This window comes from Canis lupus, chromosome 32, assembly GCF_011100685.1.
Source record: "Canis lupus familiaris isolate Mischka breed German Shepherd chromosome 32, alternate assembly UU_Cfam_GSD_1.0, whole genome shotgun sequence".
NCBI classification, from domain to species: Eukaryota; Metazoa; Chordata; class Mammalia; order Carnivora; family Canidae; genus Canis; species Canis lupus.
In genome coordinates, this window is record NC_049253.1 from 23,778,249 (window position 1) to 23,803,679 (window position 25,431).

At 34.7% G+C, this 25,431-nt stretch overlaps 1 protein-coding gene and 1 non-coding gene across 4 annotated transcripts in view; both read right to left on the bottom strand.

Annotated features, from left to right (window-relative positions):
- GRID2 (glutamate ionotropic receptor delta type subunit 2) overlaps nt 1-25,431 on the bottom strand; it is a 1,471,756-nt gene that overhangs the window by 642,075 nt on the left and 804,250 nt on the right. The gene's annotated exons all lie outside the window — the stretch shown is intronic.
- LOC119867257 lies at nt 2,909-3,014 on the bottom strand. The gene has a single exon (XR_005382992.1). It is a non-coding gene; the product is annotated as a U6 spliceosomal RNA (small nuclear RNA).

Consider the following 25,431-nt stretch of genomic DNA (forward strand, 5'->3'; position numbering starts at 1 on the left):
GACTCCAGGCTGGATCCCAGGACCCTGAGATAATAATCTGAGCCAAAGGCAGATGCTTAACCAACTGATCCACCCAGGTGCCCATTGTTTGCCATTTTCTAGATTATTGTGTATATATATATATATATATATATCTTTGTGTATCTTGACCACTGAGAGAAAAGGTGAGGGTGAGAAGAGTAAAAAGAGACTAAGATTACAGAACTACATTACATGAGATCATCACTGCAGACAGAAAACCATAAAGGAAAGGAAGAGTGTGAAAAGCTGCCAGCCTAGGAACTCAGTGCAGATATAAGGTGTGAGAATCCCATAACTAATCATTCACAGTTCAAGTGTTGCAATTTCTATATGTTCCTTTTTCTTCTTTTAAAATTTTTTTTCTTCCCTCTCCCCTTCCTTCATTCAGTTATCAAAAGGAAATAGTAATTATTTAAAACCTAATATGTGCTAGAAACTATTTAAATGCTAGAAACTCAGAAGTCAGAAATAGGCAAAAAAAAATCCCCTTTTAACATTTCTTTATTACAGTGATTGAAGAAAAAGATAATTAAGAATAACTAAAATATATGCTGCAACATTTGGTGACTAAGTACTATGGGTGTGGCTGATGAGGGATGGGTCTCCCTGAGGCTGCAATATTTGAAATCTGACCCAGCAAGAAGGAATAAGCTTTGTGGAAATCAGAATAAAAAGTATCCTGGGAAGAGGAGACAGATAGTGCAATATCTGTAAGTGAGAAACAAGATTGGTGTGTTCAGTGAGGAAAAGTATGGTCAGTAAATGTAAAGGCAGGACAGACTCTGATATTTTTGTTTTGGCCTATGGTTCAGATTTTAAGGCTTATCCACCAAGTTCCTATTTCCCCCTGATACATTGTCTTTGCCCTTGTCACTGGAACCAGATGATTAATGATGCTTTTTATGGGTACTCTAGCAAATACATCATTTTAGACTTTTATTGGGCACAGAGCACAGAGAGTATGCCATTTCAGTCTCCAGTATTTTGATGAAGAAATATTGTTATTTACTCTAAGTAACAGAAACCATTTATTTTTAAATATGAAAACTATGAAGAAATCTGGCTTTGACCTGATTTAGTGTTTTTCTTCTGCCCTGTCATTTGCAGGTTGCTTCTGGGCTTTGTGTGACTTTGAACTGTCTCTGACTTATTAAAGGAGTTAAATTCCAAGTGCTAATTCCTACACAGGAAACTTCTTACCCCTCCTAGAAGCCACAGGTTTGGCTCTCCTGAAACACAGTGCATCTTTTTCATCTGTTTTTTAGAGCCAAAGCTCTTCATGGACTGTAATTTCCCCTTCTGTGTCACAATTTCTTTCTCTTCTGTAGGTATGTTTTGTACTCTTCGGGAAACAAAGACCGCAAGAAGATGAAGTCAGAAAGGCTTGGAATGAGGACTGGCTATTGTACTTTTCAATGTTGTAATCTTGGGGAATTTAACCTCTTTAAGTTCAGTTTTATCATTTAAACTGAGATATAATGAATTTATGTATATAAAAAATTTACCAGATTGGCAAGCACCATATAATTACCTCATCTTCATCATCTTCATTTCCATCATTTGAGTACTTTTTCCTCAGAGCAGTGGTTCTCAAAGTATGGTCTTGGAACCAGCAGTGAACATCTCCTAGCAATGCAAATTCTCTGGATTTACTGATTCAGAAATTCTGGGGTGGGCCCAAGGAATCGAAGTTTTCCCAAACCTTCCTGGCGATTTGGACACATGCTAACGTTGCCTTAGAAGAAATACATTCCCTTATTATGTTTGTCTCTAGTTGTCCATAGTCAAATTCCTCAAATGTGCTGAACTGAGTAGCTGAGAAATTTGTAATATTAAAAAAAGAAAAAAAAAAACCCTTCCTAGACAGTTACTTCAAACGAAATTACTTACATTTGGAATGTAGCTCATATGCAATGATAATAAAAGATAGACAAACAAAGGTATTCCTACATCCCCCTCAGAGATAAATAATTGTATCTGGATGTTAGAATAATCTTCTGAACTCTCTTAGAGCAGCCAAAGAAGGCATAATTGCTCCTAAAAGTTTTTCTTTCTTTCTTTTTTAAGATTTTATCTGTTTATTCATGAAAGACACAGAGAAAGCAAGAGGCAGAGACACAGGCAGGGGGAGAAGCAGGCTCCATGCAGGAGTCCAATGTGGGACTCAATCCAGGGTCTCCAGAATCACGCCCTGGGCGGAAGGCAGGTGCTAAACCGCTGAGCCACCCAGAGATCCACTCCTAAAAGTTTTCATACTGGCTCCAAGTCTTATAAAAATGGGAACTTACCCATAAAATAAAATAGAGCTTAATAATAGATATGTTTAATAAATTCATAAATTAGATCACTTTAAAGTGCAATGCAATAATAAATATCATACCAAATTGTCATCTTCATCAAAATTCAAACTAGTAAACTAGAATTTACATATACATGAAACATGGTAGAAATATATATTTTACAATTCCACTTAATATGTACAGGTTATGTCCCCTTTTCCATGCCTTATGTTACCATAGTGGTAGCATAAGCTGCATCACAGAACATATTCATATCTAGAACTATCACTAAAATGTTTTGATTTTTGTGTAAAGTCTGGTATATTTATGAAATAATCAACAAGGGATGCAGCAATTAAGAGTAAAATTCACAGTTGTAATGCAGAATAAATTAATCTAAGTAGCTTGCCCTTGTGTCCTTTTCTAAATCAGTGGTTTTAACATTTTTTTTAAAATCAGGAGATTTTTTTTTCTCTAATGCAATCTTATAAAAAATAAAAATATATAAGATTATTCAACCAGTATTAACATAAATTTATTTCACTCATAGTTCAAATGCATATCTGTCCTTACTTTAAATACAATCAAAGGGAATAATATCTTCTTAGATAAAAATGAAAAAGCTGAAAGTGCAGGGGTGTCACCTTTGTGCAGGGGCCATGCTAATCTTCTCTTTATCATTCCAATCTTAGTGTATGTGCTGCTGAAGAGAACAAGAAATAGTTGAAATTGAATATCACACTATCAGTGACAGTTCTCCAAGGGTTGCTTGGATTTTTGTATATTTTACGAGCAAGGCACTGACTGTCCTTTTGTTTCAAACTGTCTTGCAAGGATGTTTATTTGTAAACAGCCTTGGAAGATAGAGGTAATGTCTACCTCCAGAGCAAAGGGCAGATTTGATTACTGTCAATATAGTAAATATAACATCTCCCTCTGTGATGAAGAGCATGTTTTCTTACAGCCTATTAAAAAAGATTTGGGTTCCCTAAGTGTGGCTTCCTCAGCTGTGATGCAAACTATTTTGTGTGCAGTGTACAGAACCCATCTGGGTCCTCCACAGTGCCTTCTATGACCTGGAGCACATGAAGAACAAATACAAATGCTAACATGGAAAGAAACTGGAAAAGCTTGGTTTCAGGAATCTTTCATTTGGCTTTCTAGATCTACCTCCACCTATTCCCCTCTATCTTTCTGACCTATCAGATTACGTGAACCATGTGAATGGCTCCCAAAGCCATGTGAATGGCTCTCTGACTTCCCGAAGTTTCAGCCAAAAGAAAGGCCTGGTGCTGGATCTGAGAAAGGGAGAAGAATATACCCAGTTTATCTATTCTCCTGGCTCCCTCCCTGCAAGTTGCTATGTTCTACTGCCACTGGCCTTTCCTGTCAGCCTTTTCTACATAGCTCCCTTTCCTTCTAGCTTCAGATAACCACTCTCCCCCTATACTACTTTAGGCCTGGGATTGTATCTCTTGCTCATTTATTAGCTCTGATTATTGCATTATTTCTGTGTTACCCGTGCTGTGTCTAGACTTTCACAAATAGACCCACTGTAATGATCCCTTCTTGAGATATTTGAATACTTTGAGTGTGAAATCTCTTTCTGGTTGGAACGTTGATTTACACAACTTGAATCTTGAAGGGTAAGTAGGAAAGCAAAGAATTTCTCAGGGAAATATAATATTGAATAAATAAGAGACAATGGCAGGGGATAAAGATAGAAAGGATTTGTATGCATCTATGAGGAGACTATCCTAAAGATGATAAAGGACTATCAAAAGATTTCAGCTAAACTTATGATATAAGCCTTGCATTTTAGAAAGATTACTTGGACATCACTTAGGAAAGAGTTTCGGAAGGAAGTTAGTGCAATTAGCAACCTGAAGTAATGAGCTAGGCAAAAGAAACTGAGAGTTAATAGTTAACAGATTCCTTAACGAGGGCAGTGACAATGGAGAGATGGAGAGAGGGAAAGAGACCTGGGAGAATAGGGAGGTCATATGAGGTGTGAGAGAGGTAGGCAACCCTCAGTTGTCTGGCTTCAGTAATTCAGTGGATAGAAGTATAATTAACTTGAGGAGTCATTAGAATAGCATCTGAAGAGTCAAGAGTCAATTTGACAATAACAAGTCAGAGTAGCATTTAGGTTAGGATATGAGAGACAAATTGATGTGTTAACTATTCTGACTGGGCATTCTATAATGTAGCCACTTAGAGATTTGAATAAGGTGGTTCAATTAGAAACAGTAAACATATTTAATAGAGCATGAAGGGCATCCTGTATCAATAAGAATTTAGAGAAGAGTAAATAAGAGAGAATCTAAGTTGTATAAAATTGTTGGCCATGGATGTTCAAGCATATCACATTCATTTTTTAAAAATACTTTTCTTTCTTTCTTTCTTTCTTTCTTTCTTTCTTTCTTTCTTTCTTTCTTTCTTTTTTTTTAATATTTTATTTATTTATTTATTCATGAAAGACTGAGAGACAGAGAGAGCCAGAAACAAAGGCAGAGGGAGAAGCAGGCTCCACGCACTCCCGGGTCTCCAGGATCGCACCCTGGGCCAAAGGCAGGCGCCAAACCGCTGCGCCACCCAGGGATCCCTCTTTCTTCTTTCTTTCTTTCTTCTTTCTTTCTTTCTTTCTTTCTTTCTTTCTTTCTTTCTTTCTTTCTTTCTTCTTTCTTTCTTCTTTTTTTCTTCATGTGAGAGGCAGAGACACAGAAAGAGGGAGAAGCAGACTCCAGGCAGGGAGCCTGATGTGGGACTCGATCCCGGGAATTTAGGATCACACCCTGAGCTGAAGGCGATGCTGGATTGCTGAGCAACCCAGCCGTCCCAAGCATATCACATTCAAAGAGAACCTTGACTAAGTTCACTTAGGGTATTCTTAGAAGTACTGAAACCCTACTTTACCTAGTGTTTGTGACACTGTATACCAAGAGTTCACCAACATCAAAAACAATTATGGCTTAACAGTATTTTGAATCAGGATTAATAACAGTCACAGGTAAAAATAAGGAAAAGAACAAGAACAGCACATGTTTGAGTTTTTATGAGGTATCAGAAACTATTCTAAGTGTTTTATATAGATTTAATTTTTTAATCTTTTAACAATTTTAAAATGTTGGTAAGTACTAATACTGATTTCATTTTGTCAGTGGGGAAATTGAGGTTCACATAGGCTCATTGTCATATAGAAAATGTATATAGAACCCAGATAGTTTGACTATACAGTCATCAACTGCATAGGGTCTAACTCCATGAAGTATTGTTAGTAGAAGAAAGAAACTTTGTAGGATACTGTACGTTTTTGGTTACAAAAGTATATTACTCCCTTGGAAAGAAATTCCTCATTATTTTAATTCATTATAGCACTTACAAATATCAAAATAATTTGTTACCATGCTTATTTCTACTTTCCTGCATTAGAAAATAAATTAAGAGAAAGGATAAAGTCATTTCTCTTATTACTGTAGTATCCTCAGTGATAAGAATGGTGTCAGGCACAAACCAGGAGTGTGTATGTGTGTGTGTGTGTGTGTGTGTGTGTGTGTCTACAGTCAATATATGTATATTTAATCAGACATGAAGTGGCTATTCATTCATTAGCCATGGTATTTTTGTGTTAGTGACCTGACTTTTCTCAGCGTAGACTGTTCTTCCTCAAAAAAAAAGGATATAGTAATAACTACCCTTCATGGTTTCCTTTCATTCCCTCCTACCAAATCTATCCAGCAAATCTTTATGGCCACCACAGTTACCGTTTTTCCAATTTTAAGTTCACCCGCCTATTCCTCAGATTAGGTGATGATATATACATGATTATTTTTCATAAGCATATTATATCTAGTCATAATCTTGGGTGTATTATGATATAAATGTGGCATATAATAAAACTCAAATGTCTTTAGATGCTAAATTAAGAAGAAATTATTGTTAAACTTTTATGTTCAATAACAAAAAGCTCAACTTTATGTGAATTACAAAATAGGTGAATAGGTGAATTAAATTAAATTTGTCTTTTAATTTCTAAAATGCTACTCGAGGTAGATAAATATAAAATGTAATAACTATTCAGCCATCCCACATGTTTGGGTTTCACAACAAAATGTTATTAAACATGATACACTTAAAACGTTCCTGGGATATTTCTGTCTCATAGAGATGAAGCACATTTGTTTCAAGTGTGATATTTCAAATCTATTAGATGATTTACAAATCAGGGGATGCCTGGTGGCTCAGCCCTTGAGCCTCTGCCTTTGGCTCAGGGCGTGACCCTGGAGTCCCAGGATGGAGTTCAGCATCGGGCTTCTTGCATGGAGCCTGCTTCTCCCTCTGCCTATGTCTCTGTCTCTCTCTCTGTGTCTCTCATGAATAAATAAATAAAATCTTTTTTAAAAACCCCACATAAAAAAAACCCCACATATTTAAAAAACAAAGATAATTTACAAATCAGAGCAGGATAGCCTGAACTGCATGTCTCACTGTTATTTCAAACTATATCTCACTCTCATTTGTGCATTCATATACTATTTGTTTCTATCATGAAACACTCTCTGTTTACTTGCTTCACTACATAAATCTGACATTATTAGTCACTTGCATGAATGATATTGACAGAGGGGTTCTTTTGGGTTCCTTCTGGGCCCTAAAGGGCAAGGTACTTGTGTCACCTCAAGCAGCAATAGTATAAATTGGCAGTTTGCTTAATGTACAATGCAAATTTCTCAAGGGCAAGGCATCATTCTGCATAGTAATCATAATAATGTCTATACAAATTCTAAAATAATTCAAAGGTTTATTTTACTTTGCATTTAGCTCTTTTATTTTTCCTCCCAGGAGTTCAAGGGACAAATAAACCCCTGGCTAGAGTTTTGCAATAACCATCGGCCTAAGATGAGCAAACTGTAAAATGTTGATTCCCCACTGAAACTTGAGAAGGGTTAAATATGACTTTGCCAAATATCAGCTGGCTCAATTGGTAACATTTATAAGCCAAATTTCATTATTTAGAATTTGAAAAGCCAAAATAAAGTTTAAAACAATTTTTCACAATTACACATTTTATTTTCTCTGCATGTACTTAATATTTTTACATTAATTTTTATCTGCATCAAAATCAACAACCTTAGATTATAAAGTATCCAGTGAAAGAGGCCATACTGCCCTTCCTTTTTCAACATATTAAAAAAAATAAGGGTTTAGTACTTGTGGTGATGTGATAAAAGAAGCTATTTTTCCTATAATATTCGTACAGCATTCTATACCCTGAAAATCACTGGTCCACATGTTTTGCTCAGTTGAGGGAATCACCTTAGAAATTTAATGAAGTTCTATTCACCTATTATTATAGTTTGTTCTAGAACAATAAGGTATCTTTAAAAAGGTAAATTTGCCTCAATAACAGATTATTCTCTACTCTGTCCTTTAGGATTCTCCCTTCTTACATTTATAATGAGCATATAACTTTTATGAGCAGTGTATTCAAATGATTTATTCCAGTACATACAAGATAATAAATAAGAATATTGCAATCAGTATTAACACTGTATATTAAAAAAAACAAAAAAAATAAAATAAAAAAATAAAAAAACACTGTATATTAAGACCTTTTAATGATTATTTTTTGTTGAAAGTTTTAAACCTTAAGAATAGACAAAGTAAATAGGTTAGTATGTATTTTTATCCCATTGATCTTCAGCATTGGCATGGCATTAACTAATTTGTGAGCCTCTCCCTTTCTCTTCTTCCCTTTTTTGGATGTATGTCCTTCAGAAACCTTGACTAGATTTTCAGTCAAATAATAATTTCCACTAGTCAAAAGTCCACTATCTTACCATTAAGGCAAGAACTTATTTACAAAAAGCCAAGGCTAGCTTTCACAGGGGAATAACAGAGACCCTTGGAATTTGTAACACAGCACAATATGGCAGTTAGAAGCACAGACTGGAGAGGCATGCTGCCTGGCTTGCAATCCACGGTGTGATCTTGGGGACGCTATATATCTTCTGGTACCTTAGCTTCATATATAAAATGGGAATAATAATAGTATCTGTGCTAAGGAGGTATTATAATGCTTAGAACAATTCATAATTGGGTCAGAACAGTAGCATATGGTTTGCATTATATGTTGGCTCAGTTTATACAAAATGGATAAAATGACTGAAATTTTAGCATAGCAAAAAGCACTGTTATAGATGCATTGTCATTTGACCCCCATATGACAAGTGTTTTGTTGTTGTTGTTGTTGTAGACCTGACATACAAAAGCCAAAAGCAAGTATGATTTCTCTCTTAAATTCACATCCTAAAAATGATCAGATAACTACCATTGATTTACCACTGAAATCAAAACAAAACAAAATATTTTCCTGACACCATTATACAAAAACAGGACTAGAGTTTAGTTCATTTTCAAGCTCAGATGGTATCTTTCAAAGTAAATGCTCCAGTCAAACAAACAATAGCAACATCTGCTCATATTGATGAAAACTATAGGAGCAGTTGAGAGCATTTATTAATTTTCAATTGGAAAGCAGATGATACAGTAGGAAAAACACAGTCACACCATGTATTTGCATATTAATAAGACTTAAAAAATCCTAATTTGGAAAAGATAATATTAAAGAGTTAAAAAAATTATCCTATATAGCAATCAAGTAACACACACTGACGCTCTCTCAATCATTTCTTAATCTTGGCCACCAACAACTGAAAACAATGAATCAACAAAAATATGTAGTACTCAATGGACTATGCACATTCAGCTGCTCTCTAATAAGTGTTTTCAAAATAGAACTCCTTTCTAGTGGAAATATTGGAAAATGTCAGAGCTGATTGCAAACAAGCACCATACACCTCATAGGGGCTGAACCCGGTGCCTCCTATTGTTTAGGAATATTAAAAGCAATTGTTTTAAGACCCCACGGAACATTTTTACTAATGCGTTGGTGAATCCAATCTATCTGCATGTCATTATCTAACTAGGTCAAGTAAGTACAAAAGGATAATTGTTTACAATGGATGCAAACCACCTAAATACCTTCTTGGTTTATTAAAACAACTACATCACTTGAACATATGATTGCATGGCAAATTCCCATTCTAGGTATTACTTTTTTCTCTCATAACAATAAAAAAGCTGAATTAGCTTTTATTTTCAGAGAAAGAGAACATGGTGAAACTCTGTAAAGGGTAATTTAATAGACAAGTTTCAATACGCCAATCAGTGAGGGGCAACAGGTCATGCATTTCTGTCTTTATTTTAGAGCAAAGCAATAACATAGTACTGCCTCTTATAGCCACTGGGTAGAATTGGCGAAGAAACCTCTGCTGCCCAACTTCCTTCATTTTGTTCTATATATATAAAAAAAGATATTCCTAATTGGATATTTTCATTATGAGCTACTCCAGGTTGCTAAAAATATCAGATTTTAACTTTTATGGAAATGTCTTTAGTTCTGTAGTTTTGAATGTCAGCACAAAGGTTAAAAAAAAGTTCATTGTGCTCATAAAATTGAGGATAGCATTATTGTGAAAACACCACATAAATTCAAGAGATTTTAGAATTCAATAAATTCTTTTTCTTCAAAAAGAAAAAAGATTTAAAATACAATTTTGACATCCAGAAAGTTTTCTTAGAATTCAAGGTGTGATAGTCATCACCTCACTAAATTCATGGCCGTCCAAGGTCAGGCCCTTAACACTATAGACTCAGAACACTATGCACTATTTCATCACTCAGTGCAGATTCACACTAGCAAAATTCACACACAGACTTAGAAAGCCCTCATCCAAATTTCCAGTGAGATTCCCATCTCTTTCACTTATACCAGAATAGGACCTTTTTAAAAAGTTGAAGTACAATTGGCATATAACACCATATTGACTGTCTTGTTATCTAAATAATTTATTCATCTAACTAACTTATTCTCTCTCTACAGTAGACCAATATGGAAGCCAACTAAAACTAAAAGGTTGTTTGGAGAATCCAACTCAGAACGAGGGCGTTAGATGATCCACATTTTCAAATGATGCAGCCAAATAATTCCTCATATATACCTCCACAAAAAGCTATGGCCTTTCCAATGGCATTTATGGACTGGAAGGCACTTTTGCCTTGGCAAGTGGTTGGCTGGGAGATGCATTAGGAGGCTAATGCAGGATTTCTGCACTAGAATGCAAATTAAGATGTTATTCTACTCACCTTAAAATGAAGACATCAAATTCCCCTTCTTCCTTTGTTATGTGAAGTATACAGAATACTTTTCTATTTATCTAAACATTCTGTTACCTTTAGTTTGAACAACAACTTGCCCCACCATTATTGAAGATCAAGAATTAAACTGAACTAAAGGCTTTGATATTGTATTTCTACAGGTAAAGCTGTGGCTTTACTTTTATTGAAAGGGAAATGTTGTGAAAGGCTTCCTTCACCTGGGTATAGACTTTGTAATTGTAATCAGGGTACACCTGACACTTGTATCCAGAGCATTAACACACACACACACACACACACACACACACACACTGAACAATAGACCTGAGTAGGTCATGGACTAACAAGCACATATATGCATATACTTAAAAAATGTAATGTATCATGAAGTACTTGCAAAAGGAATACATGATGACATCATTTAAGTATGCTAGAAAATACATTTATATATCAATGCATCTTCCCATGAGATTTTAAAGTTGTTACAGAAAATGAAATCCATTAAAACCTTCATCTCAATTAAAATAATAGTAAGATAATTCAAGAACATAGTACATTTTTTCCCAAAATGCACTCTCAAAATATATAGCTCAAATTTGACCTTAAGTAATTTAACAGTTATTTATTTGTGATATAGCACATTATGGGATTCATCTGTCCTACCTAAAAAGCAACATACTAATGAATTAATCGAAGGTAAAAGTGGACATAATGGAACATAGCACAAAGCTATACAGTTTCTTAAACTGCGAATGAAACTCAAAACCATTTCTGAGGAGCAATGTTATCAAAATGATCAAAAGGCATTTGAGAAAAAAAACAAACCCACGCATCAGGAATAAAAAGACATCAGATCAAGTAACACAGCACACTGCTATTTAGCCTTCTCAAACTACCTTCAAGCAAGACAGTAAAGCTCAAAATAGTGAGGAGGAGGAGGATGTGAAGACATGAGAGAACAAGAATGAGCAAGAGAAAGCAATGGAAATAGTTGGTCTGGAGATCTACCTTCTCCCAAAGAAATGTAGATCTCCCAATATCTCATGGAAAGTCCAGGTTCAACCTGAATACATGAAGAGCAAAGCTATCTGTTTGCTTAAATGAGAAGTGAGCCATATGAAAAGGAAAAGTTAGTTAGCATTCAACTAATAGGCGCCACAACTTGAGCACTCCCAATTGAGCACTTTTAAAAAGTAAGCTTTCAACTCATTTAAATATGCTGGAAGTTGAGCACCAGTTGAGCGCTTTCACAGCACGCTGAGTACTGATTGAGCTATTTCGAAGCACATCAAGCACTTTTCTGTGTGAATTCTTAGCCAAATTTCCATATCCCCAACCCTCCCTCTGCCTACACAGCTGCTAATCAAGAGGTGCCTTCCCGGTATGAAATTCCTTTGCCAATTAGAATTACGTTTTAGCCTTTCATCTTTTATGTTTAAGAGAATTAAGAAATAATAATAATTAGTGAATATATGTCAGGTTGAAGTTCATTCCTTCTAAAGAGATATCAGTTAAGCCAATTTCATCCCTCATGGGCTCAAGTTAAATTTTGGAAATTAGTGTTCTTACTGAGAGCTGCGAGACTGTGCCCAAACTTAACTGTGGACACCATCAAGGATTTTCAATGGTTTATTTTTCCAGGTGTTTAAAATCAGTCAGGAAGTGAAGTAATCCGAGAACGGTTCATTTCCCTAGTTCTTTACAATTTTGTCAAAATTCTTATTATCAGGGCAGGCTGTCATAAATAAAAAAGAAAATATTTTCATATGTAAGGCAATCACTTTTTTCCTGCTTTACTTTTTGTAAAATTAAAATAAAGCAAACTATTAAGCACTTACTGAACATCAGTTGCATGTTGGAGTTATGTCTAATACTGTTGAGAATATTAGAATATGAAATTTATAATAGTTCCTAACCTCAATTGTTTACCATTTTATTGGGGCAAATAATGGAACATCCAGACCTATATTTTGATATGATGTTTTCTCTCCTAAAATTTAACATTCTATTCTAATTTACCCTCTCCTTAGTCCTAATATTTAAATGATATTTTACCATTTTGTATATGTTTGGAAGGGGAAAAGGCTGCAATTAAATAAGAAGGAACATGCTATATATATATATATATATATATATATATATATATATATATAACTTAGTTCTTGTTTAGATCAGTTATAGGATGTTAAAACCCTCAAAATCAAGTCAGAATCATGAATCTCTGGGAATATTTCACCTCTAAAATTTACAGTTTATTTAGGGCCAGCTATTTGCAACATATTAGGTTGCATATGGTGTAGGAGTTAAAGTTGAATGAATGAAGACACTGAACCCATGAAGCTTAGAGCATAACAAAGGGTAACAATAATAATGAGAATGATGGTAACAGAGTTAAAAGATCCAAAATTCACAAAAATATGTGTTCATTAAACAATGCTAGAAAAACAACCTGAATTAGTCAGTAGGGAGATTTAAAGGGCTATTTTTGTTTGTTCGTTTCTCTATTTATGTTTCTCTCGTTATTATTGGAATTCTTCTCTTTTAGAGTAAATAAGAAGTGATTATTGTATTCAGAGTGCAGTAACACTTTAAGGAGGAATTTTGTTTTATAATGGGGTCCCAGCATGGTTTCAGTCCAGCCATCTCAGTTATTCATTTTATGTTTGAAAGCCTGGCTGGCTGGGTGGGAACACAGTGGATTGTTTGCTTAGGCTGCTTAATTATGAGGGATTATATACCTGGACTTTTGGAGAAATGACAGCTAGATGCCCTAGTTGGATCCACTCATCCTCTGGAGAGTATGGTCCAAACTTCAACCTCACTGGACATTGTATGAAATGGAACACCCCATATTTGGTATTTCTAATCTTTGCATCTAACTGGAGTCATTACCATGAGAGACATCCTGCCATGCTCTATGTGTATGAGTGCTAAACACCACAGAGAAAGACTGCAATAAAAAATAGGTGAAATAAACACTTGAGCACCAGAGTTTTTCTATCCGAGCTAAAGGAACAGAATAAACTACCACTTTTGACTCAAATGAGGGCTCAGTGCTTGGGGAATCAGGGTTAGTGTTAGGATACTGGGACTGCTGTTGGGCTGGAAGAGACATCTTGCTCTGACAGGGAGGCCCTGGACGATGACATCAGCAACAGCCTAGCAGGATAGTGATTTGTGAATGTTCCTGGTTGTGGCACCTGTCTCCAAGTCACAGTTGAGAAACAACTAGGTCATAAACATAACAACCTTGATCTCAGGATCCTTGTGGAAAGATGAAAGAAGATGGCAGGTTTTGAAAGACACTAGAGTTCCTGGACTAACAGTTTAGATAGAATTAGTGTTTCCACACTTTAGCTAATGGGGATTGCCAGAAAATAACTTTTATTGTTATTATTATTTTCAACAACTAATGTGCCTCAGGCCAGTGAGCCAAGAAACACTTGTTATGGTTTGAAATGAAATTAAGTAGATGTGTTTGTTTATTATTGTTACTTACATGGAAAAGTTATTTATACTGTTAGGCAATGTTATCAAATTTCTATACTCTCCTAATGGCAGCTATTCTGAGTTTCGATAAAGGTTTTTTAGATATAAATTCAAGTTTTAAAGCAGTGCTGGCCAAGAGAGATTTCTGTGATGAAGGATGTATTCTATACATCTGCTTTCTAGTGTTATCTGGGAGCCTGATAGAAATACAAAATCTCAGGCTTATACCTACAGAATCAGAATTTACATTTTAACAAAATTTCCAAATTAGTAGGCACATTGACGGTTGAGAAGCAATCACCTGAAGCTTACAATCAGTCTTTTGAGGAGGTTTTTAAAAATACCAATGCCTGGGGTGCCTAAGTGGCACAGTTAAGCCTCTGACTCTTGGTTTTAGCTCAGGTTGTGAGACTGAGCCCTGTATGGTGCTTTACGCTCAGCCTGTTCAGCCCGGAATCTGCTTGTCTCTCTCACTCCTCCTCTGCTCCTCCCCAGTCCCAGTGAGAATTGCAGAGTTATCCAGACCCAGCACTTCTCAAATTTGATTTGAGTACACAGCAATAATAGTAACTTTTTCTCAATTTAAGCAGGTCCATAAAAAACAATTAATTTCCAAGTAGTAAAGTGAACCTAACTTCGGAAAGTCAGTGATTTGGAATTCGGTGAAATATTAAGAAAATATTAAGAAAAAAATTCATATGTACATTTCCAAAATGCTAGATTGATGGGTTATTTTACGGTTTTCGTTTGCTTTCAAATCAATCAGTTTAATCTTGACATAGAGCAACCCTGATGTAATAGGAGCTGGAGAATTTAGAAATACCCTGGGGTTCACAATTCTAAAAACAGTCATAGAAATGTAGTGCATAGGCTTTACTCTTCAAAATCTGAGTCCCTGGAAATTGTGATTCCATTCCTAGTAAAAGTTTGTTAAATTGTCATTTGTAGCTATATTCAACTCAGATCAGATGCACCAAGAACGGGCTGGAATCATACTGACAGTTTATTCCAGGCTTCTCAGCAAAAGCAAACTGGTATTGTTACAGATACGGTCAGGCCCTGGCCTCTTCTGCACCTTGAGTTTCCCGTGAGTCCTCAGCCTCTTCAGCTGTGTTGTGAGAACTTAGCAATGGGGTCATCACGACTGCCATCTGTTCCCTCCACAAGCTCCATATGAAGTTGACTCCTTGAGCCTCTTAGAGTGAATCAAGAGTTACCTTTTGCTTTGCAAGTTCACATACAGCCTATAAAGTGGTCTTGTCACATCAGTAATTAAGTTCTATCCTGTGAGTCATTTTCTTTCATCACCAAAATCCCTTTATATGATAATACATTTCCACAATCGAGATATTTCAATATATACAGACTCAATCATTATTCAAAATATAATATTCAATTATTTTATGTATAATGCGTACATATAAAGTAACTATTATAAGCACATACACTAAAACTAAATCTATTTAAATAACCTTTCTATGCTTGACCCAAGACAGTTGTAATATTCCCTTCAGCTTAACTAAGTTTTGACAGTTTTCTTTCTGATTCAAAGACTCTGAATTCCCTTTTCTAAGATCATTTACTTAAGGACACTTGCAATGATAAATTATTTTTCTGTGCCTCTGAGATGTACTCTTGTACTTTTATAACCCAGCAATATCTTTCTCAAGGACCTGAAGGCCACCTCTTTGGGATATACTCATCAAGGGAGATAGAACCTCTATCTCCCAGTCTCTGGTTGGGTAGAAGCCTAGCTTTGGTAAATACAAATGATCAAACACAGATAGCCTAATCACACTGACCAATTTCCACAAGAATGCTCCTCACTACTCTTCTACCAGCTTATCCCACTGCAAATTCTCCTTAAAAATGATTTAACAAGAGTTAAGCATACCAACAATTTCTGTCATGAATAGAAAGTTATGATGATTTTTTTCACACTTATCGTACACTTGGAGAGGCAATATAGCATAGCGCACTCTTTAAGATTGGTCTAGGGTCACCTGAGTGGCTCAGTGGTTGAGTGTCTGCCTTTCACTCAGGTCATGATCCCTGGGGCCTGGGTTAGAGCCCCACATCAGACTCCCCGCAGGGAGCCTGCTTCTCCCTCTGCCTATGTCTCTGCCTCTCTTTGTGTCTCTCATGAGTAAACAAATAACATTTTTAAAAAAAGGTCTACAGTTGGTTTTGCCATTACTTGTTGTGTGACTTGGGCTAGTTTCACCTCTTTGTGTCTCCATTTCCTTTTCCTTTTTTTTTTTTTTTTTTTTTTGTAAAATAGGACCAAATGCTGAACCTACCTCATAGATTTGGTGTAAGGATTAAAAACAGTGTTAATATGTAAAACACACTCAAAACAGAGTCTGGCACATAAAAAAAAAACCTCAGTAAATGTTGATTATTGTCTATGTCAACTACTTTACAATGTTCACAATCAACTCATTTCTTGCCGCCAATTAGTTATGTATCAGTTTATGTATATAATTCATTTATTTTGCCTTTTCAGATATTTTGTGCTAAAATTCTTTTGGCAGATTTGCCCCTCATATTCAAATACCATAAAGTAAACACAACCATTGAGAGGTAAGTATTCCTTGGAAACCAATTATACTCTCCCCCAAAAGGAATTTGTGATGGGCATTATTAGAAAACAGTAAAACCACTTGAAAAATAAAGACTAATTTAACAAAAATAAAATGAAATCTGCATAATATAGATAAACAAGTGTATATATGTAATTCCTCTAATGAAGAATGAAGATACCCATCTCATTGGATTTTTTGAGGTTGATACAAGATAATATACAGAGTAATTAGCATAGTGCCAGACACCTGGAAAGAGTCCAATAAATGTTAACTAGTGATTCTTAGAGGAAAAGTGAAATAAAATTGTCATAAGCCAGCAGTAAAAGTTCCATGAGAATAAACTTGAATATTTCAAACACTGAAATGTTCTATAACAGTGATTATTAACCAGGGATGGTTTTAATCCCTTATGACCATCATCACCACTAATGGGGAACTTTTGGCAATGTTTGACCTTTTTTTTTTTTTTTTTTTTTTGATTATACGATTGGTGTCCACTGGTGTCTAGCCAGTAGAGGTAGGGGTGCCTCTAACATACTACAATGCCCAGGACAGCCTTCTATAGTAAAGAATTATCTGGTCCAACTGTCAATAGTGTCAAGGCTGAGAAATTTTCTCTTGCTAAGCACATTTTTAATTATCTTTGAAGCATTAATCCAGTTAATATTCTTTCTTTAAAATCAAGTCTAGGGCAGCCCAGGTGGCTCAGCAGTTTAGCGCTGACTTCAGTCCAGGGCCTGATACTGGAGACCCCAGATTGAGTCCCACGTCAGGCTCCCTGCATAGAGCCTGCTTCTCCCTCTGCCTGTGTCTCTGCCTCTCCCTCCCTCTCTCTCTCTCTCTCTCTCTCTCTACCTGTGTCTCTCATGAATGAATGAATAAATAAAAATCTTTAAAAAAATAAATTCAAGTCTAGAAATATTATGTAGGTACAACCAAAATATAAGGAAAGCTAGTATATATTTTCCTTAAAACTGGAGGCTCACATTAGGAAATAGGTTTCATGCTGGAAATCAGTTGATTCCCAGCATCCCTTAGGTTGTCTGCATTATAGTCCCCATAGGCAGCCTGATTCTTCTATAGTTGCACATTGGCCTGCCCTCTTCCTTGGGTAAACCATACTTTTTACTTCATTTATTTTCTGTTTCTGCGTCCAGTCTACTAAATACTTACAGAAAACTAATTAGAACCCAGTGATTTGGGGATCCTTGGGTGGCTCAGCGGTTTGGAGCCTGCCTTCGGCCCAGGGTGTGATCCTGGAGTCCCAGGATCGAGTCCCACATCAGGCTCCCTGCATGGAGCCTGCTTCTCCCTCTGCCTGTGTCTCTGCCTCTCTCTTTCTCTCTCTCCCTGGGTCTCTCATGAATAAATAAATACTATATATATATATATATATATAGAACCCAGTGATTCTGGTATATATGTATTCTGTCCAAATGGAATTGAGCCCTCCTCATTACCTTCAAATGCTCTGTATTTTTATCCTTTCTTACTTCCTTAGTTTCTCTCCATTAAAATATAATTTAATTATAAAACTGATCTTACTCATTTCAATGCTTCTATATTGATTTTTTTCTATATCTTGTATCTTCAATTTCTCCCTTTCCTCCTGATCTTCCTTATTTCCATGAAATAGTCTTGGAAAAAATCTTCCTTGAAATAGGTTTCTTCCTAAGATACAGTATTATTTGAACATTATTTGACCATTCTTTTTGCTCCCAAACTTGAAATAGCTGCCTATTCTTGCTCTACTTATTTTTTAACAACTCCTTTGTTATTTACTTCTTTATAATCTTTCCCTCTCACACTATTTTAATAAGAAGATTTGATAAGATCATTATCACACTAATGATCACTGACAAATACAATAGCTTTTCCTTAGCACAGCTGGATTCTATTCATTCATTTCCACCAACCTGATGCATGTCTCAATCTAGATGCTCCAGAATAACATCAAATATATTACTGAAATTACATTTATCATATTATCTCAAAATCTGTTTATCTTCTTATGTTCCTGATTTCAAAACCTTAACTTCCTTGAGACCCAGACTTGAAACATAGGGTCCACCTCTGTTACCTACATCTCAATCTCATTCTGCATACTCAATCATTCCTAAGTCTATTAATTCCACTATCATTTACATTTTCTTCTTATATGACTTACAGTTCTGGAGCAAGTCTAAATTTTTACTGAGGATGAACAGTATTCTACATTTTGTATTTATATTACCAGATATGGGTCTTCAAAAATCTCTGTGATCTAAAAACTATTCCATTTTATAGATGAGGAACATCAATTTGAATGATTTTAAATAGCTTGCCCAGGACTACACAGCTAGTTAGGCAAAATCTGCATCCAAATTCCATATCAGTGCTGCCATTGTAGGTTTGACATTCAATGATTTTCACCTACCATTCTGGTAATACTCCACTTTCTGACTTTGGATCCTATAATTCTACTTCAGATACTCGTGTCCCCTGTACCAACTTTCAGATTGTTAATTTCCATCTCTGTATCTTTATTCATGTTTCCCTTCATTCATGGAAGGATACCCTTCTACTGTAAATCCAAGTCCTAAATACAGGTTTCAAATATTGACTTAAAAGTTACTTAATCAACTAATATACATATCTAAAGTAATTAGTATTTGAAATTAATGGACCCACATGTTCATATAATTTTAGTGTTGGTGGACACACGTAAGTCCAATCTTTTAATCTTCATTTGCTACAGTTTCATGTATTCTATTAAAATTGGGTTCAGTGGAAAAATCAAATGGACCTTCTTAATTTTCTCTGCTTACACAGTTTATTTCCCTTTTATTTATCTATATTACAGTGAGAAAAGTATAAATATAATTGTAATGTAGTGGTACCAGCTAGCATTTCAACAATGCTTCATGGGGTGGCTATACTTTAAAATCTAGTCTACAAATCTAAAATATTGATTTTGTCAGTAAGCATTTAAGGAATTGATTAAGTTCTGGGAGACTGACTCATTCTAACCCAGGATGGCAAATAGATTTAGACTCTTGTGCTAAGATCCATTTGCCATTGCTGCTTAGAAGAGCAGGGTAGAGTATAATAATCTATGTTTCGATCTGGAAATGGAAATTAATGGTTCTTGCATGTATTTGTCATTTACATGCTAAGAAAATTTACTAAGAACTGGCATAGTAATTAAATTGTTAATTTATTAATTTGCAGCAAATATATCTCTCTAGGGTTTAAAATACAGGAGTTCATCACTTTTCTAGCTTTAAAAAGTGATGTTGAAAATGAGAGGTGCATAATTTTGAAAACTATTTCACTCAGACCATGGTAAGGGCTAATAACTGTGTGACACATACTACAGAGAATACCATTATACGTTGGTATGTCTTGTTTTCCAGGTCAGATATGTTTCATCTCTAGACAGTAATTTAATCTTCAAATTAATCCTTAGGTCTATTATAATTAATCCCTTTGTTTCTGCTAGTTTGTTTATTTGTTTTTCCATGTTACTTTGTGGCAGGAAAATCACTCTGGATTCATTCAAATTCAAGACATGCTTTGAGAAGACTATATCAAGTTATGGTAAGAATTTCTTTCAATTTCTTGAAGTAACCAAGATTTCTCAGTTTCCCATAACAATTAAAATTTCGGTTTACTTCTAGATATGGTTAATCTTGTACATTATCTCCAAACTTTATTTCATCAAGTTTTAGATAGCAACTTTGTTTTATTTGCAATACCTTTCTGGAGTTGAAGAGAATCACTTAGCTGTTTTCTGCTTGTTCTTTCTAGTAGCTTTATTATTTTGTACATTTTATGTTTACAACATTTTCCTTATTAGTCTATATATTCCTTGTGGGCTGGAATCATATATCATTCACAGTTATATTTCCAGCAACATTTTGCACATTGTGTTGTGCAGAATAGTTTTAAAATATTGTCTGGATTAATGAATAAATGAGTAATGGATTAAAGAAGGACTCCAATTCCCTTGTTATAAAGGTTGAAGCAATTGTGATTTTATTTTCAATTAAAAGTACAACCCTTAGTAATGTTCAGATATTTTATTTAATTTTGTTTCATTAAATAGAATAGAATGAAAATGTTGAATCCATTTGAAAACCTAACAGAAAAAGAAAACTAGCAAATTAGATGTTGCAAAGGCAAAAATTGTTAAATGACTTTTAGGCTAGTAGAAATTAGTAGCAAATTGTTCACCAATGTCTGTATCCCTAGTCAGCGGTCACAGGAGAGACGTGAGTTGGATCTGTCTTATTACAAGATTAGATTCATTGGAACCTAATACCCTTCTGAGTTCTCTTCTTCAGGAGAACCTTCTGAGAGTTAAACAGAACTCCAACCAGAAAAGCAAAGTCTGATGCTCTTTCAGGCCTCACTAACAGAAGCAAGAGCTATCATACATGATTGTGGTCAGATGGAAAGTAAAATAAATTTGATATTTTCTCATTAAAAGAAAAAAAAATCCAAAGCTCTGGGTTGACTGGTAACAGAACTGACTTTCAAGTTCAATACAATACTGAGTTAAAGCAAAAACTCAGATTTGAGAGCAGTTCAATAATAATTGATAACTATGATACAAGAAAAATAAATTAAATCATGAATGAAGTGGTGCCTGTTAGAGGTTTTGTTTATTTTAATCAAGTGAAATTAAAATTCTTTTTTCTCTTAGAATTCCATGTCATCATAAAAACCATATGAATGAGTTGGATTTTTGAGTGACTGGCCACTAGCTGCTACTTGATGATCCATGTCTACTGGGCCCTTGGAAAGAGTTAAAACTTTTATTACAAAATCCAGCATTATTAACTTTTATAATCATGGGAGCATAGAAAGATTCTTATTCTGATGAATCATCAATATAGTCTTATATTCTCTCCTAAAATCATGTGCTTCACGTTAGAGAGAAAAAAAAGTATGATAAAGACACAAGATATGGTACAGGAATAATAGATCTATACTTTCAAAGATATTAATGAACTCCCATTTTATTCACTGATGGTAGGGATTTCTAACTTTCCTTTCCATTGAAGGGTGTTGGAATGGGTCCCCCTGAAATATGCTGCTTTGGCATGAAGATTATTTTGAGTTAAAAGCAATCAAACCCCAACAGAGTCAGGAAAAGCTCTTTACTCCCATCCTCCACAACTGCCTAAAAGAATTTAGATAGAGAATCTACTCTAGGAAGAGAGCTATCATCACGGATAACAACATTTTGGTATGAACTAAGTATGGTAGACAGGGAGGGCCCCAGCAAGGCCTCTTTAATCAAGTCTTCTATGTCCCATTGTTTCTCAATAGTCCAGCAAACATTTGTTTAGCAAATATTTTCTGTGAATACAGAAATTACATCTCAGTAAATCACCCTTTCTGTGAATCACATTTATTTCCTTTGAAGTCTTGGGCCCCTACCCCCTTTGCCTTATTTCAAGATGACATATTACCTCATTTTACCTGTCTTTGGATTTTCATCTTTGTGTGGATTCCCTAGACGTACAAAATGAAATTTGATTGTTTCCTGTTAATCTGTTTCATATCAATTTGATTCTTAATCCTGCTAGAAGGACCTTGAAGTGCACAGGAACTTCTCCCTAGTCTAATTCAGGCTCATTGGTCCTATGTCAAAATGAATAGCAGATGCCATACAGAAAATAAATGTATATCCATCTCTATCATCCACCATGTAAAGCAATTAATTTCAGATGGGCTTCAGATTTAAATGTAAATAATAAAACAAAATTTCTAAATAAAAAAAAAGACATGAGTATGCCTTTATGACCTTAGAAAAGAGTTTTCTTAAAAAAAAAAAAGACGAAAATGCTAACTCTAAAGAGAATAAATTAGCAACTCAGATTACATTACCAATAAAAATTTATGTTCATCAAAATTCACTATTTTTGAAATAAAAAGACAAACAATGGAAATGGTATTTAAAATATATTCATTTGACAATGAAATCTTATCCCTATTATATACAAAACTACAAATTATGAGAGGGGAAGGAAAATGACTTGGATGTGCACTCCATAAAGTAAAATGTTTTAAAAAAGTCAATAAATATACTAAAAAAAAAACTCCATCAGGAAAATGCAAGTTAAAAACTAAAGCTAAATTCCCACCAGGATAAATAAAATAAAAAAGACAGAAAATAAACAACAAAAAACCCCCAAAGTGTTGGTAAGAAAATGGAAAATTGAAATACTTCTACTTGCTGTTAATAGAAATCAAATTTCTATAAACACTTTAGAAAACTGGCTGTATCAGCTAACTTTAATAAATTACATACCTTATGTGTGACTCTTGAACTAGCAATTCCACTCCCAATTATACATCCAACAAAAATACAGACATACACAAAAATACATGCATAAAACCACTATTTGTAATAGGCAAAACTAGAAAAAAAATCATCAACATAAGTTATATTAACTGTGGCATATTCATACAATTAGATTCTTTGAAGTAATCAAAATGAATGAACTGCCTACATGTTTCAACATGGATGAATCTCATAAACATGATGTTGACCAACAGAAAACAGACAAAACAATATATACAGTATGATTCTATTCATATACAAATTAAACTCAATCACAACTAGCTTATTGTGTTAAAAGTAAGGATAATGGCTATCACTGAGGAGGCTAAGCTGAGTGGTGAATAGGGAGGGAAACTGGGAGCACCAGGTTCTGTTTCTTAACCTGGACACTGGTTGCATGGAAAGTTGTTCAGTCACAACACCTATGTGCACTATTCGTATGTATGTTATATTTCAACACAAAGTTTACTTTAAAAAATATATAGCAGCCATCTATGAACACAGTAGTATTAGAGAGACTTTCATGCAATGGATACATTTGGGGGGAAAATACTTTCAAAAGTTCCTTTTTCAAATATCATTATACTAGTGTCATCTTAAAAACTGTTCATTGTGTAATGTATCCAAATAATTTCTCTTTTTGGTAAAATATTAGGTTATTTAAATAGCTATGAAATAACTATCACAGTAATTTGAATATTCAGACTATGTTTTTGATGACTGGGAATCCTGCTGTATCTATTGAGAAAGATATCTTCACTTGTTTCCTAAACTTTCCTAAAGGCTTATTTCTGACAAGCTGCTTATATATCTGAAATAAGTAATTTTGTCTTTAAGTTGTCTGACAAGATCAAAGTTCTTTGGGGTATAGGACAATGAAATGAAGACTATTTCATAAAATATGTTTAAGGAATAAGAGATAATACCCTTCTCTCATTGCAGAATAAAAGGATTTCATGTAACAATACAGTTCCTTTCTGAAAACTTGAAGAAAAGCAAATAGGAGATGATAATCATTACCGTATACATCATAAAACTTACTGTTTTCAAGATTTCATTTTCTTATCAAACCTGAAAACTAAAAGCCATGACAAAAAATTCTAATTTATATAGGCTTGTTGGGCTTGTTGTATACTTTCTAGAATACTTTCTAGAAAGGATATAACATGCATAGTTTCTAATGCAAATCTTCCTATATTAAAAAAAAAAAAGTTGTTTTTCAAAATATCCAGATCCACATTTAAATCAAACCATGTAAGCACTCCTGATTCACCATATTAATTTCAAGGACACTAACAGGTACATCGTGATAACAATTTTCTACCGATATCACAGCAGGTTGATTTACTCAGCTGCGCATAACAGCAGTATTTTTCTTAACGCTTTGAAACTCTTGAATGAGAGGTGGAGCACTAGCTGTAGACATGTAATGTATTAAGTTTCTAAGACTTCAAAGGGAGCATAATTAACTCAGTGCCACATAATTGCTCCAGAGACAGAAAAAAAGATGCAAACAGAATTGATATGGCCATTTTTCCCGTTAGCAATTAAATGACAATGCTAAGTGAGCAATTTCTTTTTTAAAATTCATTCTTTTGATTTTTAGGTTAATGTTTCCTTTGAATATTTCAACAACTTTCTATGCTCACTTATATTGTATAGGAAGCAGTAAAAGTGAGAGTTCTGCTATCCTCTCCCATTAGCTAGAATTGCCCCTTCTCTATCCCTCCCTCTCTTAGCTGCTTACTGAATCTCTGTCCGCATCAGAACCTTTACTTTCTGGATCTTTCCTTTTATCTCAATCCATCATTTTCTTTCTAGCTTCATTTGCCTTTCTATAATCCTTGGTAAGTTATTTCTACAAATACTTCTCTTAAGATCTGCCAGTCACGTACCCCTTTGACCCACCCACAACTTTACTATTTTCAAACTGTGTGTGTCCCTTACCATCCACAATCCGCACTAGCTGCAAAGGTGTTAAACATCGCTGGAGGAAGTTGGAGAACAATATTGATTGGATCTAGAGAGCCCTTTAGTTTTTTCAACTGTAAATTTGGAATTTGGACAGAATGTTTCATGTTCCAAATCTAAAATGTCACGATTCAAGTTCTCTCTTAAAAATTGTAACAGTGGTTCTTAAAGTACCTTATGTTTGTTCAGTTTTGACCACTAAAAATCTGAAAGAACAGTCTGGAACTTCCAACTCAAGGAGATTAAAGAGATTAAAACCTAAGCCTCCAATAATTTATAAGGAGTTGAATAGGTATATAAATCAATATCCAAGAGGAAGAAGGGAAGAGTATCAGGAAAGCTTTTTAAAATAAATTATGGAAAAAAGAAAAACAGATGAAGTAATGATATTTGACGATATATGGTAGAAAAGCCACAGACTAATTATTGTCATGGGAGCAGTAGCAGAGAGCTTGCTCATCTGTGGAGGCCTAGAAATTTTGATCCTTGACAAATGCCAAGTCAAATGATGGGCAGGAATGAGATAGGAGCT